This window comes from Rhinolophus sinicus, linkage group LG09, assembly GCF_036562045.2.
Source record: "Rhinolophus sinicus isolate RSC01 linkage group LG09, ASM3656204v1, whole genome shotgun sequence".
In the NCBI taxonomy this organism is placed as follows: Eukaryota; Metazoa; Chordata; class Mammalia; order Chiroptera; family Rhinolophidae; genus Rhinolophus; species Rhinolophus sinicus.
In genome coordinates this window covers 9,126,778-9,136,678 of record NC_133758.1, presented here as the reverse complement: position 1 = coordinate 9,136,678, position 9,901 = coordinate 9,126,778, and positions in this window count along the sequence as shown.

Sequence of the window (9,901 nt, the reverse complement as noted above, 5' to 3'; positions counted from 1 at the left end):
CACACTCACACACAGATGCCTCCAAGCAAGGGTGCCTTATATAATTAAAGGTAATGTGTACCGAGCGTTAATTACACCATTACTGGGCTCTTCTGCGTGGTGCACGATTTTCAGGCCAATAGCACTAACCATCGCGCCACATGGCTGCCCTGCCTACCGCGGGGTTTGACAATTTATTTTCAGGCCTTCAGTTGTCTGTTTATTATGCATGTATCTCTATACATTGACCGTATGCCTGAAGGATTGGATATGTGCCATATCATGAAGGTTATGGAAGTGAGGACTTGAAAGTCAGAGATGCCCGGTCCCCAGCTTTCCTCAGAGCCACGGCCTGACCCACGTGCACCTACATTAACACACACAGCATTGCAGCAAAGGCTCGGCCTTAGTTACTCCAGGAGCCACAGTGCTCAAGACATATAACTTTACTACCAAGTGCTTTCATCACAGGACACAGGAACTACCTACACAGTAAATCAGGAGTTTATCTTTTCAGAATCCGAAATAAATCAGACTACTGGAAAGAAAGAAAGAGAATTAAAATTAGAAAGAAAGAAAAATTTATGATGCCTTGAGTCCTACATTTTTTACTATTGGATGCTTTGGTACTGTTTGTTCCAGGTGTTAGAACGAGTGACACCTGAAAAAATTACTGGTGAGTTGATAGATACCCCAAGTGCTGCTCCACTGCTGCTGGATCCTGAATCTGCAAACTCAACACAAAACAGATTTATCTTCCTGGCCTGCATCTAACCTTTCAGGGCTGTTTCACAATGAACTATTAACAAACAGGTATGCTTGGCATAACTGGACTGAGGGTCTTCAAAGGGAACTATTATTTTAGTATCTAGGAAATAATACATAACAGCAGAAATGTGGGGCAACCATTACTTTTACAGTAAAACAAAACAAAACAAAACAACAAAACAAAACAGGAATATTAGAGTTTTTAAATGGTTCTTGGATATTTGTCACATGACCTAAAGCTCATACATGATTATTGTTATTTATTGGAAGAGGTTTCACATGCACAAAACAGCAACTTTGTAGGTAAGAACAAGTAAGTGAAGCTCAAGGTGCTTTTCCTGACAGTCCCTCATCAGTGGCTTTCAAATTTGAGCATGCTCAGATTCAGCCGGAAGGCTTGTTAGCCCGCCACCCACACTTCCTGATTCAGCAGGCCTGGGTGGGGTTGGGAATTCACATCTTTAACAAGGTCCCTGCTGCTGCTGTTGGTGAAGGTCCAGACCACACTGGAGAGTCACTGCTGTGCAATACAAGCTCCATCTTATCAGGGGCTAGATCTCTGTCATTTAGACCAGCACTCAATAATAGATAATAAATGAAGAGTGGGACTGCAAGCCATCAAAATGCCTACACACTTTTATTACAAAGAAATTTTAATAGGCCACCTCGGAGTGGAAAATCATCTGTAGTTTGGTTACAAAAACACTCACAACAGGCTCGGATACTTCCATTAAAGCAAAATATTGGTTCTGCCTTATTAACAAAATTTATTGCTACTAGACTTTTTTTTATTATGTCTTCAGCATTTTTATAGATTTTGCTACATTTGTTTTTTGCTCTCCATTTAACTTATATTTCAGAAAATCTGCTTTTCCCATTCTGACCGGGGGAGGGGCATTGAGATTCCTTGCAGAGAAAACTAATGCCCATATTCTTATGATTGTTTTTCCTTTTCTTTTCTTCCCATTAGAACCAGTAACCCCTTTTGCAGAAATGTTCCAAGCAACCACAAACAACTTATACCAGGTAACATATAAAATGCAAATAATTTTCAAACCCTGGAATAAGAGATCATCTGTGATTGGCAGAGTCTGTTATTCTTCTGTGCCAGGCACTGTGTGGAGCCCTCTGTATGGATAACTTCATTTATCGCTTAGAAATTCTTTCAAATACTGCTCTTATTTTGAAGCAGCTTTATGTCAATGAGAAGCATGACATAGGAGGGAAAAGTAAACATATCCAGTTTTCTTATTTTACAGATGATAATGCCAAACCGATTTTTCTGTAATCACAAAATTGGATATATGGGATATCGGGGAAAGCAAAACATGACACATAATTTAGGAAAAAAAAGATCGGTAAAAAATAATCAGTGACTTGAGTTGGATTTAGACTCTGTGTCTCGGGTTTGCTAAAACTGTACCTTATTTTTCTCCTAACTGCTTCACCTAGTATGTTCAGAGATGCGTTTTCTTTTTTATTCATCACCTACAAATGGAAATCATACTCTTCCTTTTAACGTGAAGAAATTCTTTAAAGGTCCTGGTGAAAATAGAGAAATGAGTGTTGGGACAAGCTCAGTGTTTGGTCCTTACTCCTGCCAACTCTGGCAGAGGCTGGGGCTCTCTAAGCTGGAAATGGGTCTGTGCACATTAATTCAAAACATGATCTCCAGGAAAATTACTGTATAGATTTGTTTCTACCCTTCCTCCTCCACTTCCTCAGTCCTCTTGCCATGTGGGTGTTGTTGAACAGACTATGACAAGTTTCAGGTTAAACATGGGTGTGAGAAAGGACAGCCTGGGGCATTTATGTGAAGTAGGGGTGAGGTTTTTTTTTAGCAATAGGAGGTGTGTGGTAGGCGAAATACTAAAGATGATCCCATAAGATTGCTGTTCCCTAGTCATTCAACCAGATGCTATTCTGGGCACTGTTGTGAAGGGACTCTGCAGGTGGAATTAAGGCCGTAGATGGGCAGGTTCAAATGAGCAGATTGATATGACCCTGAAACGCAAAGAACTGTGTCCAGCTGAAGGGCCAGGCAGACACAGTCAGAAAGATGTGGCAGACAGGGAAGATGGAGAGATGAGAAATCCTTGATGGAGAAAGAAAGTCACAAGCCAAGGAATACAGTGACCCATGGAAGCTGAGAATGGCTCCCAGCCAACAGCTGGCGAAGAAACAGAGACCTCCATCCTTCAGCTGCAAGGGACTGAATCGCCAGCACCTGAATGAGTTTGGAAGCAGATTCTTCACAGAATACCCGATGAGACCCCAGCCAATTGACAACTTGACTTTGGCCTTGTGAAACTGGGAGCAGACAAACCCGCTGAGCCAACATCAACTTGTGACCAACAGAAATGTGAGATAATAAATATGGCGTGCTCTACGTGGCTGAGTCTGTGATCATTGGTTCTTGCAGCACAGAAAGCTGAAACAAGAGGACTGAGTATGTACAAAGACTGTGTCTGGCCCTTCTCCTCCTTCAGCTCTTGTAACATTCCATACATCTCTCACATTTTATCAGTCTCTTAGTGCAAGAATCACGTTTTGCTCATCTTTGTATCTCTGATATCTGGGTCAGCGTTTGGCACCTGTTAGTGACATAACAGATTTATCTAATACGCACTTAATTTTTTGCTACTTAACATACATTAACACTTAATGTTACTGAACAAATAGTATTCTAAATCTCCTATCATCCCCTTTGTGGTAGATATAACTACCATCTTCATTTCACAGATGAGGCAACTGGGGCATGGAGAGTCCACCACTTGCTCAGTTCACAGATCTAGTAAGTGGTAGAGACAACGTTTACATCTGGGCAGCTGGCTGCAGGGCCCGTGGTCAAACCACTACATCATGCTGCTGTTTGCTAAAGGAATATACAAATACTATGAGCATGAGGGATCCTGGCATTTGCCACTGTTGACATTTCCCCCAGCTCTTCTGCAGAGTCACTAATCACTTGCCAGCAATGCAATACCTCAAAATGTAGCTGGGGAATCTGTCACACATGATAAGCAAAAGTTTATGGTATCATAAACTGGAAGCGGTGTCTTTGAAATGTGACCTTCTGGATTATTTAAACTCTCCCCAAAGTGCTCCAAAGCAATCCTTCACCTTGCCTCTGTTTTCCCTGTGGTCCCTCCCAAGTATAAAGGGTTTCAGAAGTGTCACTTGGCATGAGAGGGCGTTTGGGGACACGTTCTGTCTCTGGGAAGAGGTCTAGTGTACACAGATGACACGTGTGTGATGTATTCAGTAATGGAAATGAGTCAACTCACAGGCCCAGAAAACCAATGCTACTTACAACTGGGTAACACCTTTGAGGTATGTTTGTTGTAGTGTGAGAGCAGCCAAATCCGTGTTCTCTAAAATAAGTCTATTTTTTTTCTACCTTAATACTTCTAGGGCTTTCCTTTATGCTTTTAATTTAAAACATTTGAAGACTGTCAGGAGAGGGGATTGCTTTTTACTCATTATGTCTCAAACATGGTTTCAACTCTTGTGTTGTTCAGTTGGTCCTTTTTAAAATTGAAGACGTTTCCAGTCATGGCTTCATCCAATTATTCTGTTTTATTTTAGGAAGAATTCTTCTAAACATGAGGTTCAACCTATTTTCCTTTACTGCTACTGGTTGAAGTGTTATTTATATTTTAGTGATTAATCTGTATTACTTTTGTGTCACATCTGAGATATTTGTGATGCATTAAACTGAATCTGTGATTTTATTTTTTTAAATCTTAGGGTAGCTGAATCTTGAATCTTCATCCCTAGGTCTGTCTGACGGGCTATTCTAAAACAGACATCATGGTTTCTTTTGTTTCCCAACATTCTTTTCCTCATTCTATTCACTTAGTTTCTCAAAAATGAAATTATCCTTCATTCCTGTGTTTCCTTCACACTCCACATCCATCTGTCAGCGGATCCCTGTTTTATTAGAAAAAAAAATGCTCTAGAATCCACTCATTAGTCCTGTCTGGACCAAAGGTGCTTCCTACACTGTGGGCCAGGAGGAAAAGGCGAGAACAAATGGAGAGATTGCTGTATTGATCACTACGTGGCCAAAACTTGCTTTAAAAAAAAAAAAAAAAGTTTATTAGGGTGACAATGGTTTGTAAACTAGGTTTTGGTTGTATAATTCTGTAACACGTCATCTATATATCGTATTGCGTGTTCACCACCCAGAGTCAGTTCTCCTTCCATCACCATAGGTTTGATCCCATTTACCCTCATCTACCACCCCCTCCCCCATTCTTTGGGGCCTTGAAATAAAAATTAGAGGCCTAACCTAAGGGAGTTCTGTTCCACTGTTTATTCACAGTCCATAATTAAAGAAATTGCCGATCTTATCTGTTTGGCTTCGTTTGTTCCATTTCTTTGTTCCATTCTCCTTCTTTCCTCTCTCTTACATTCCCATTTTCCTTATTCATTCTTAATTTATTCTGCTTTTATGTCACCTTTTAGTTTATTACTTGAATTTTTATAAAGTGAATATTGTCTAGATCACAGAACTTTACATCTTTCTGACTATTTATGTCCAATGTTTAGAAGTCTAAATAACTACATTATCCTGTGTTTGGTCCAAGAAACCTATTTGGTAACTAAACTGCTTCTTTCACATTTAGTACTTCCAACAAAATTGTCCCTAAACTTAGGTAAAATGAGCGGAGAATGACCCCTCAGTGAACAGTGGACTGTCAAATACAGACTCCCCTACTGACATTTCCTTTTACGGGATAGGATATGACTCAGGTATGAGAAGTAACCATTGCAAAAGAGGACTAATGAGTATATTAATATTTATAAGGTGGTCATTAACGCATTAAGTCTAATTTGAATGATAATGCTGTGGACAGACTTCCTGCTGTATTCATTTCCAAGCTCAGACTTGGTTCCTGTGAAACACATTGCCCACACCGACTCCCTCTTCATCTAATGTGATGAAAAGGAACTTTGCTAATCACTGGAGGAACAGGATCTTGCATTGGTTGCACTGTGAGAAGACAGCCTTGTTTTTATACATTACCATTGCTTCTTTACACACAGGAGATAAAAAAAGAGAATCAGAGAAATATACACTGCACTTGGCTGTAACATGCTTGTGGGAAATCCTCATCTCAGAAAATGTTTCAAATAATGAAGAAAAGTGAGGCTTTGATGATATAAGGCAATTCATTTTAGAAACACATGACAGAAGTGTTAAAATAACTTGAAGTGTTATTTAATTATTGGTCCACTTAAATTATGTATTACAATAATAGCTGTTGCATGTAACATCGTTATTTTAAATTACTGGTGGTATAAACACATTTTTATGGATCTATAAAGAAGTAAATTCCTTGTACCAGGGGTTATTAAAACTAGTAGTATCCTGTACTCATATATTTTTGAGCTGCATTGGAAAACAATTGCAGTTGTCTGTATTTATTCAAAGTAATAGTTCCAATTTTTTTTTCTGTTTGATTATAAATTCTTCCTTGGCCAGTTATTTTGATAAGAACCCTGCGTGTCTGAGATCCAGCACATGGCCTTTAGTACATATTACTCAGCATTAAAATCAAGACGATGATGTGTAACTTGTAGATGTGACAATTAAAGGCTTACGAACACAGCAGTGCATGCAACACAGAGATTGCTCAGAGATGTTGCAGATCATTATTACTATTATTGGTATATGTTCTATATTAGTATTTGTTTATTTCATACCTCTACTTAAATATTTTTTTCCTCTGTTTAGTCTGCAACTACATTTCACTCAAGGCTATTTTAAGGCAGAGATGATCTATTTTGTATTTCACCTGGTCCCTAGGACCACGCTGAGCACACTGAATGAGTTCAGTTTAATTCAGTTCATCAGATTTTCATAAAACAGCAGGTTTAACCATTGTGTGTTTGAAAGAAAGCCTACGCTTCCTTTGGCAATACCTTCCGCGGCTACACAGCATTGTCTTTTCTGTTTTGCCAATGTGATCTGCTGACTGAAGTGATCAGAATAAGGAAGCATGGAAAAAGCCACTTCTGTCGTGACCTTTCTAACATCTTTGTTCCCTTCCAACTTGACCTTCCACTCTTTTCGACTGTCTCAGAACCCTAGGGTTCTGTCACTGACCCTGGCTTTTCTCTGTTTCTCTTCCCTGACTGGAATCCAGTTCTGGAGGTGTGTTCATATTCATGCTTCCTAAATTAAATTGAGCTTCACTGTAACTTGGCAAGTGTAACAATAACAAAATAAATGGCAGAAAGGGTTTCTTCTCCATCACCCTTTTCCTTCAGGGTCTAGGAAAGTACTGGGTATAATAGAAGAATACAGATGGATATCCACAGAATATTAATTTAGGCAGTGTGGATGTTGTATAGTGTGGGTGTTACAATCATGGTGATAATAACGTCTATTAATTATTAATCATCGCTGGGCATTTTGAGATATATTATGCATATTATCTAGTTCATTCTCATAATAGCACCTGGTAAGATAGATGTTACTATTCAGTTCAGAGAAGTTAAATCACTTGCCCAAAGTCATATGACTAATTAAAAGGCAGAGTTGGGGTTTACAGCACAAGTCATTTTAATTTCAGAGTTCATTTTCTTTCTACTCTGCAGTGTTACACATCTATTTTGGGTTGTTATTTGTTTTAATACTTTCACACCTTTGTCTGTCTTTAATTTTATACTTTAATTCTACTTCCAATCACATACTTGGCTGCTGATTTCAACTTCATTTTATGTTTTAAAATTAAGACCACATTTTTAGAGCAGTTTAAGGTTCACAGCAAAATGGAGGGGAAGGCACAGAGATTTCCTACATACCCCCTGTCCTCACACATGCATCGCCTCTTCCATTATCAACCTCCTCCACCAGAGTGGTCCATCTGTCACAATTCATAAACTCACACTGACACATTGTATCACCCTAAGTCCACAGTTTACATTAACTTTGCTTTATTTTGAACTTCAGAAGAATTAGTTGTGATTTTCTATCTATCTATCTATCTATCTATCTATCTATCTATCTATCTATCTATCTATCTATCTATCTTTTCCTTTATGTTGTCTTATAAAAATGAACACTCCATTTTTTAAAACTAACTCTTCTGTTTCTACCTTTGTCCACATCTGGCTTTCCCAACTTCTGGACTTTCTTCTCTAAAAATGAAGGCTGTTCTTGTGGCCTCCATGAATGTACATCTCTACCACATTAAGTGATGCCATATCTGACTCTTTCACCCTGAGTAAGAAGATACGAATGGCATCCCTTAAGTGCTGTTCTCAATTTTAACCTAGATTTAGTTGTTCTCTGGAAATTCAACTGTGTCTGAAAAATTCTCAGTCATGTCTTATTCTCCAAGCTCCATTTCAGACTTTCTGCAAGGCACTTCCAGGCAAATGTCCCAAATTCAAGTTATACACTATTTCTCCCATTTCCTAAATCAGGTGGTATCACTCTTCCTAGTAACTTTTGTCATCTTGCTCTTTCTTTCTTCCTCAGATGCACTATCTCATCTGACACCAAAACCAGATAATTTGCTTTTAAAATGTCTCTATTTCCTCTTAATGTCCATGATTATTTAGCTAACTCAGGATTTTATCATCATTTGGAAAAATGCTTTTAACAAACTTCAAACTGCTCTCTCTGGCCCCGTGTTCATATTTCACAGATAGGACTTACTCATTCTGCTGCTCACATCCAGCTCCAACTTCCTGTTCCCATTTCACCTCTTGACCTTCTCTTGATTCCCTCTTACTCTTTCTACGCTATACTTTGCTTAGAAAATATCTTGCCTTGTTAAGCTCATATTTTCCCTTTCTGTTGTCATATTCATCTTCTTTCTACATCTGTTGAAATTGTCAGTCACTCTTTAACATTTATGCCAAATATTGCCTTAGTAAATTATTTCCAGATCCCCCAAGTAGAATTCAAATTCGCTTCTACCATGATGCTATAGTAATTTGCATGTAGACTCTAGTATTATAGCCCTGTTTTGTTACCATTTTATTTGCAAACTTAGAATGTAAGCTCTACTCTGACGCACACATAGAAGAAATCATGGGCTTTAAGTACATTTAAATTCCAGCTGAACAATTTAACAGCTAGTGATGATGGGCCAAATTATTTAACTCCTTCCAGTGGTGATTTCTTCACCCAAAAGCTGGAAATGTGGTTGCTCTGAGGATTAAGTGAGATGAACCATGTGACCTGGCTTAAAGGACCTGACTGGAACATCGTGCTTTGTAATCAAAACGTTTCTTCTGGTCTGCCTCCCCTTGTTCATACAAAATCCTGCATCATATCACTATTATAGGGAGAAGATTTTCTGATATTCTCCCAGTCATCAATTGTGATTTTCTGTCTTTATTTTTCAGTGTTTTTATATTTGATCATTTGAAAATGTGATACTGTCCCCCTAGAAGGCATATTCCATATAAGTTCCTCTTAAATTTTCAAAAATACAATTTGACTAGCATTCCATATATACCAGCCATCAATAACATTTTCATGATTCATCACCTTTATTGGGAGATGGCATCACGTGCTGATTTCCCGTGGGCAGGATAGAGAAAACTACAGTGCATGGAGCTCGGGTCTCCGTTTTCCTTACGACATCTACCCTAACTCCCAAAGTTCAAACTCCTGGCCCAGAGCTCAGAATAGACAAATAGAGGAGGAAGCAGTAGACTGAAGAAAATCACAGTTATTTAAAGAATTTATCACATTAGCAACATGTATTGAGCAGTTATTTTTAGAACCTATTGAAAATGAGATTTTTCTCTTTATTTTAAACAAGATACCTATTTATTTCATTTTGAAATATTTATATCCATGCCAAATTCAAATAGAAAATCAAGTTTGTATTCATCAAGTGTACTTAGTGAAAATAAATGAATTCATGCTCGATAATAATAGTGATAAGTAGTTTTTGTCCCTTGATTTACTCTTATTGAAGAAATAAAGTTCCAATTACAGAAGGGATATGTTTTGGGGGTCAGATATATAGTGGCAAGAGTTAACAATATTTTCTACTTGAAAGTTACTATGACAGTAGATCTTAGATCTTCTCACCAAAACAACAATAACAAAATGGTAATTATGGGAGGTGACGGAGATGTCAACTACTGTAGTAATGATTTTGAAAAATATACAGGTATC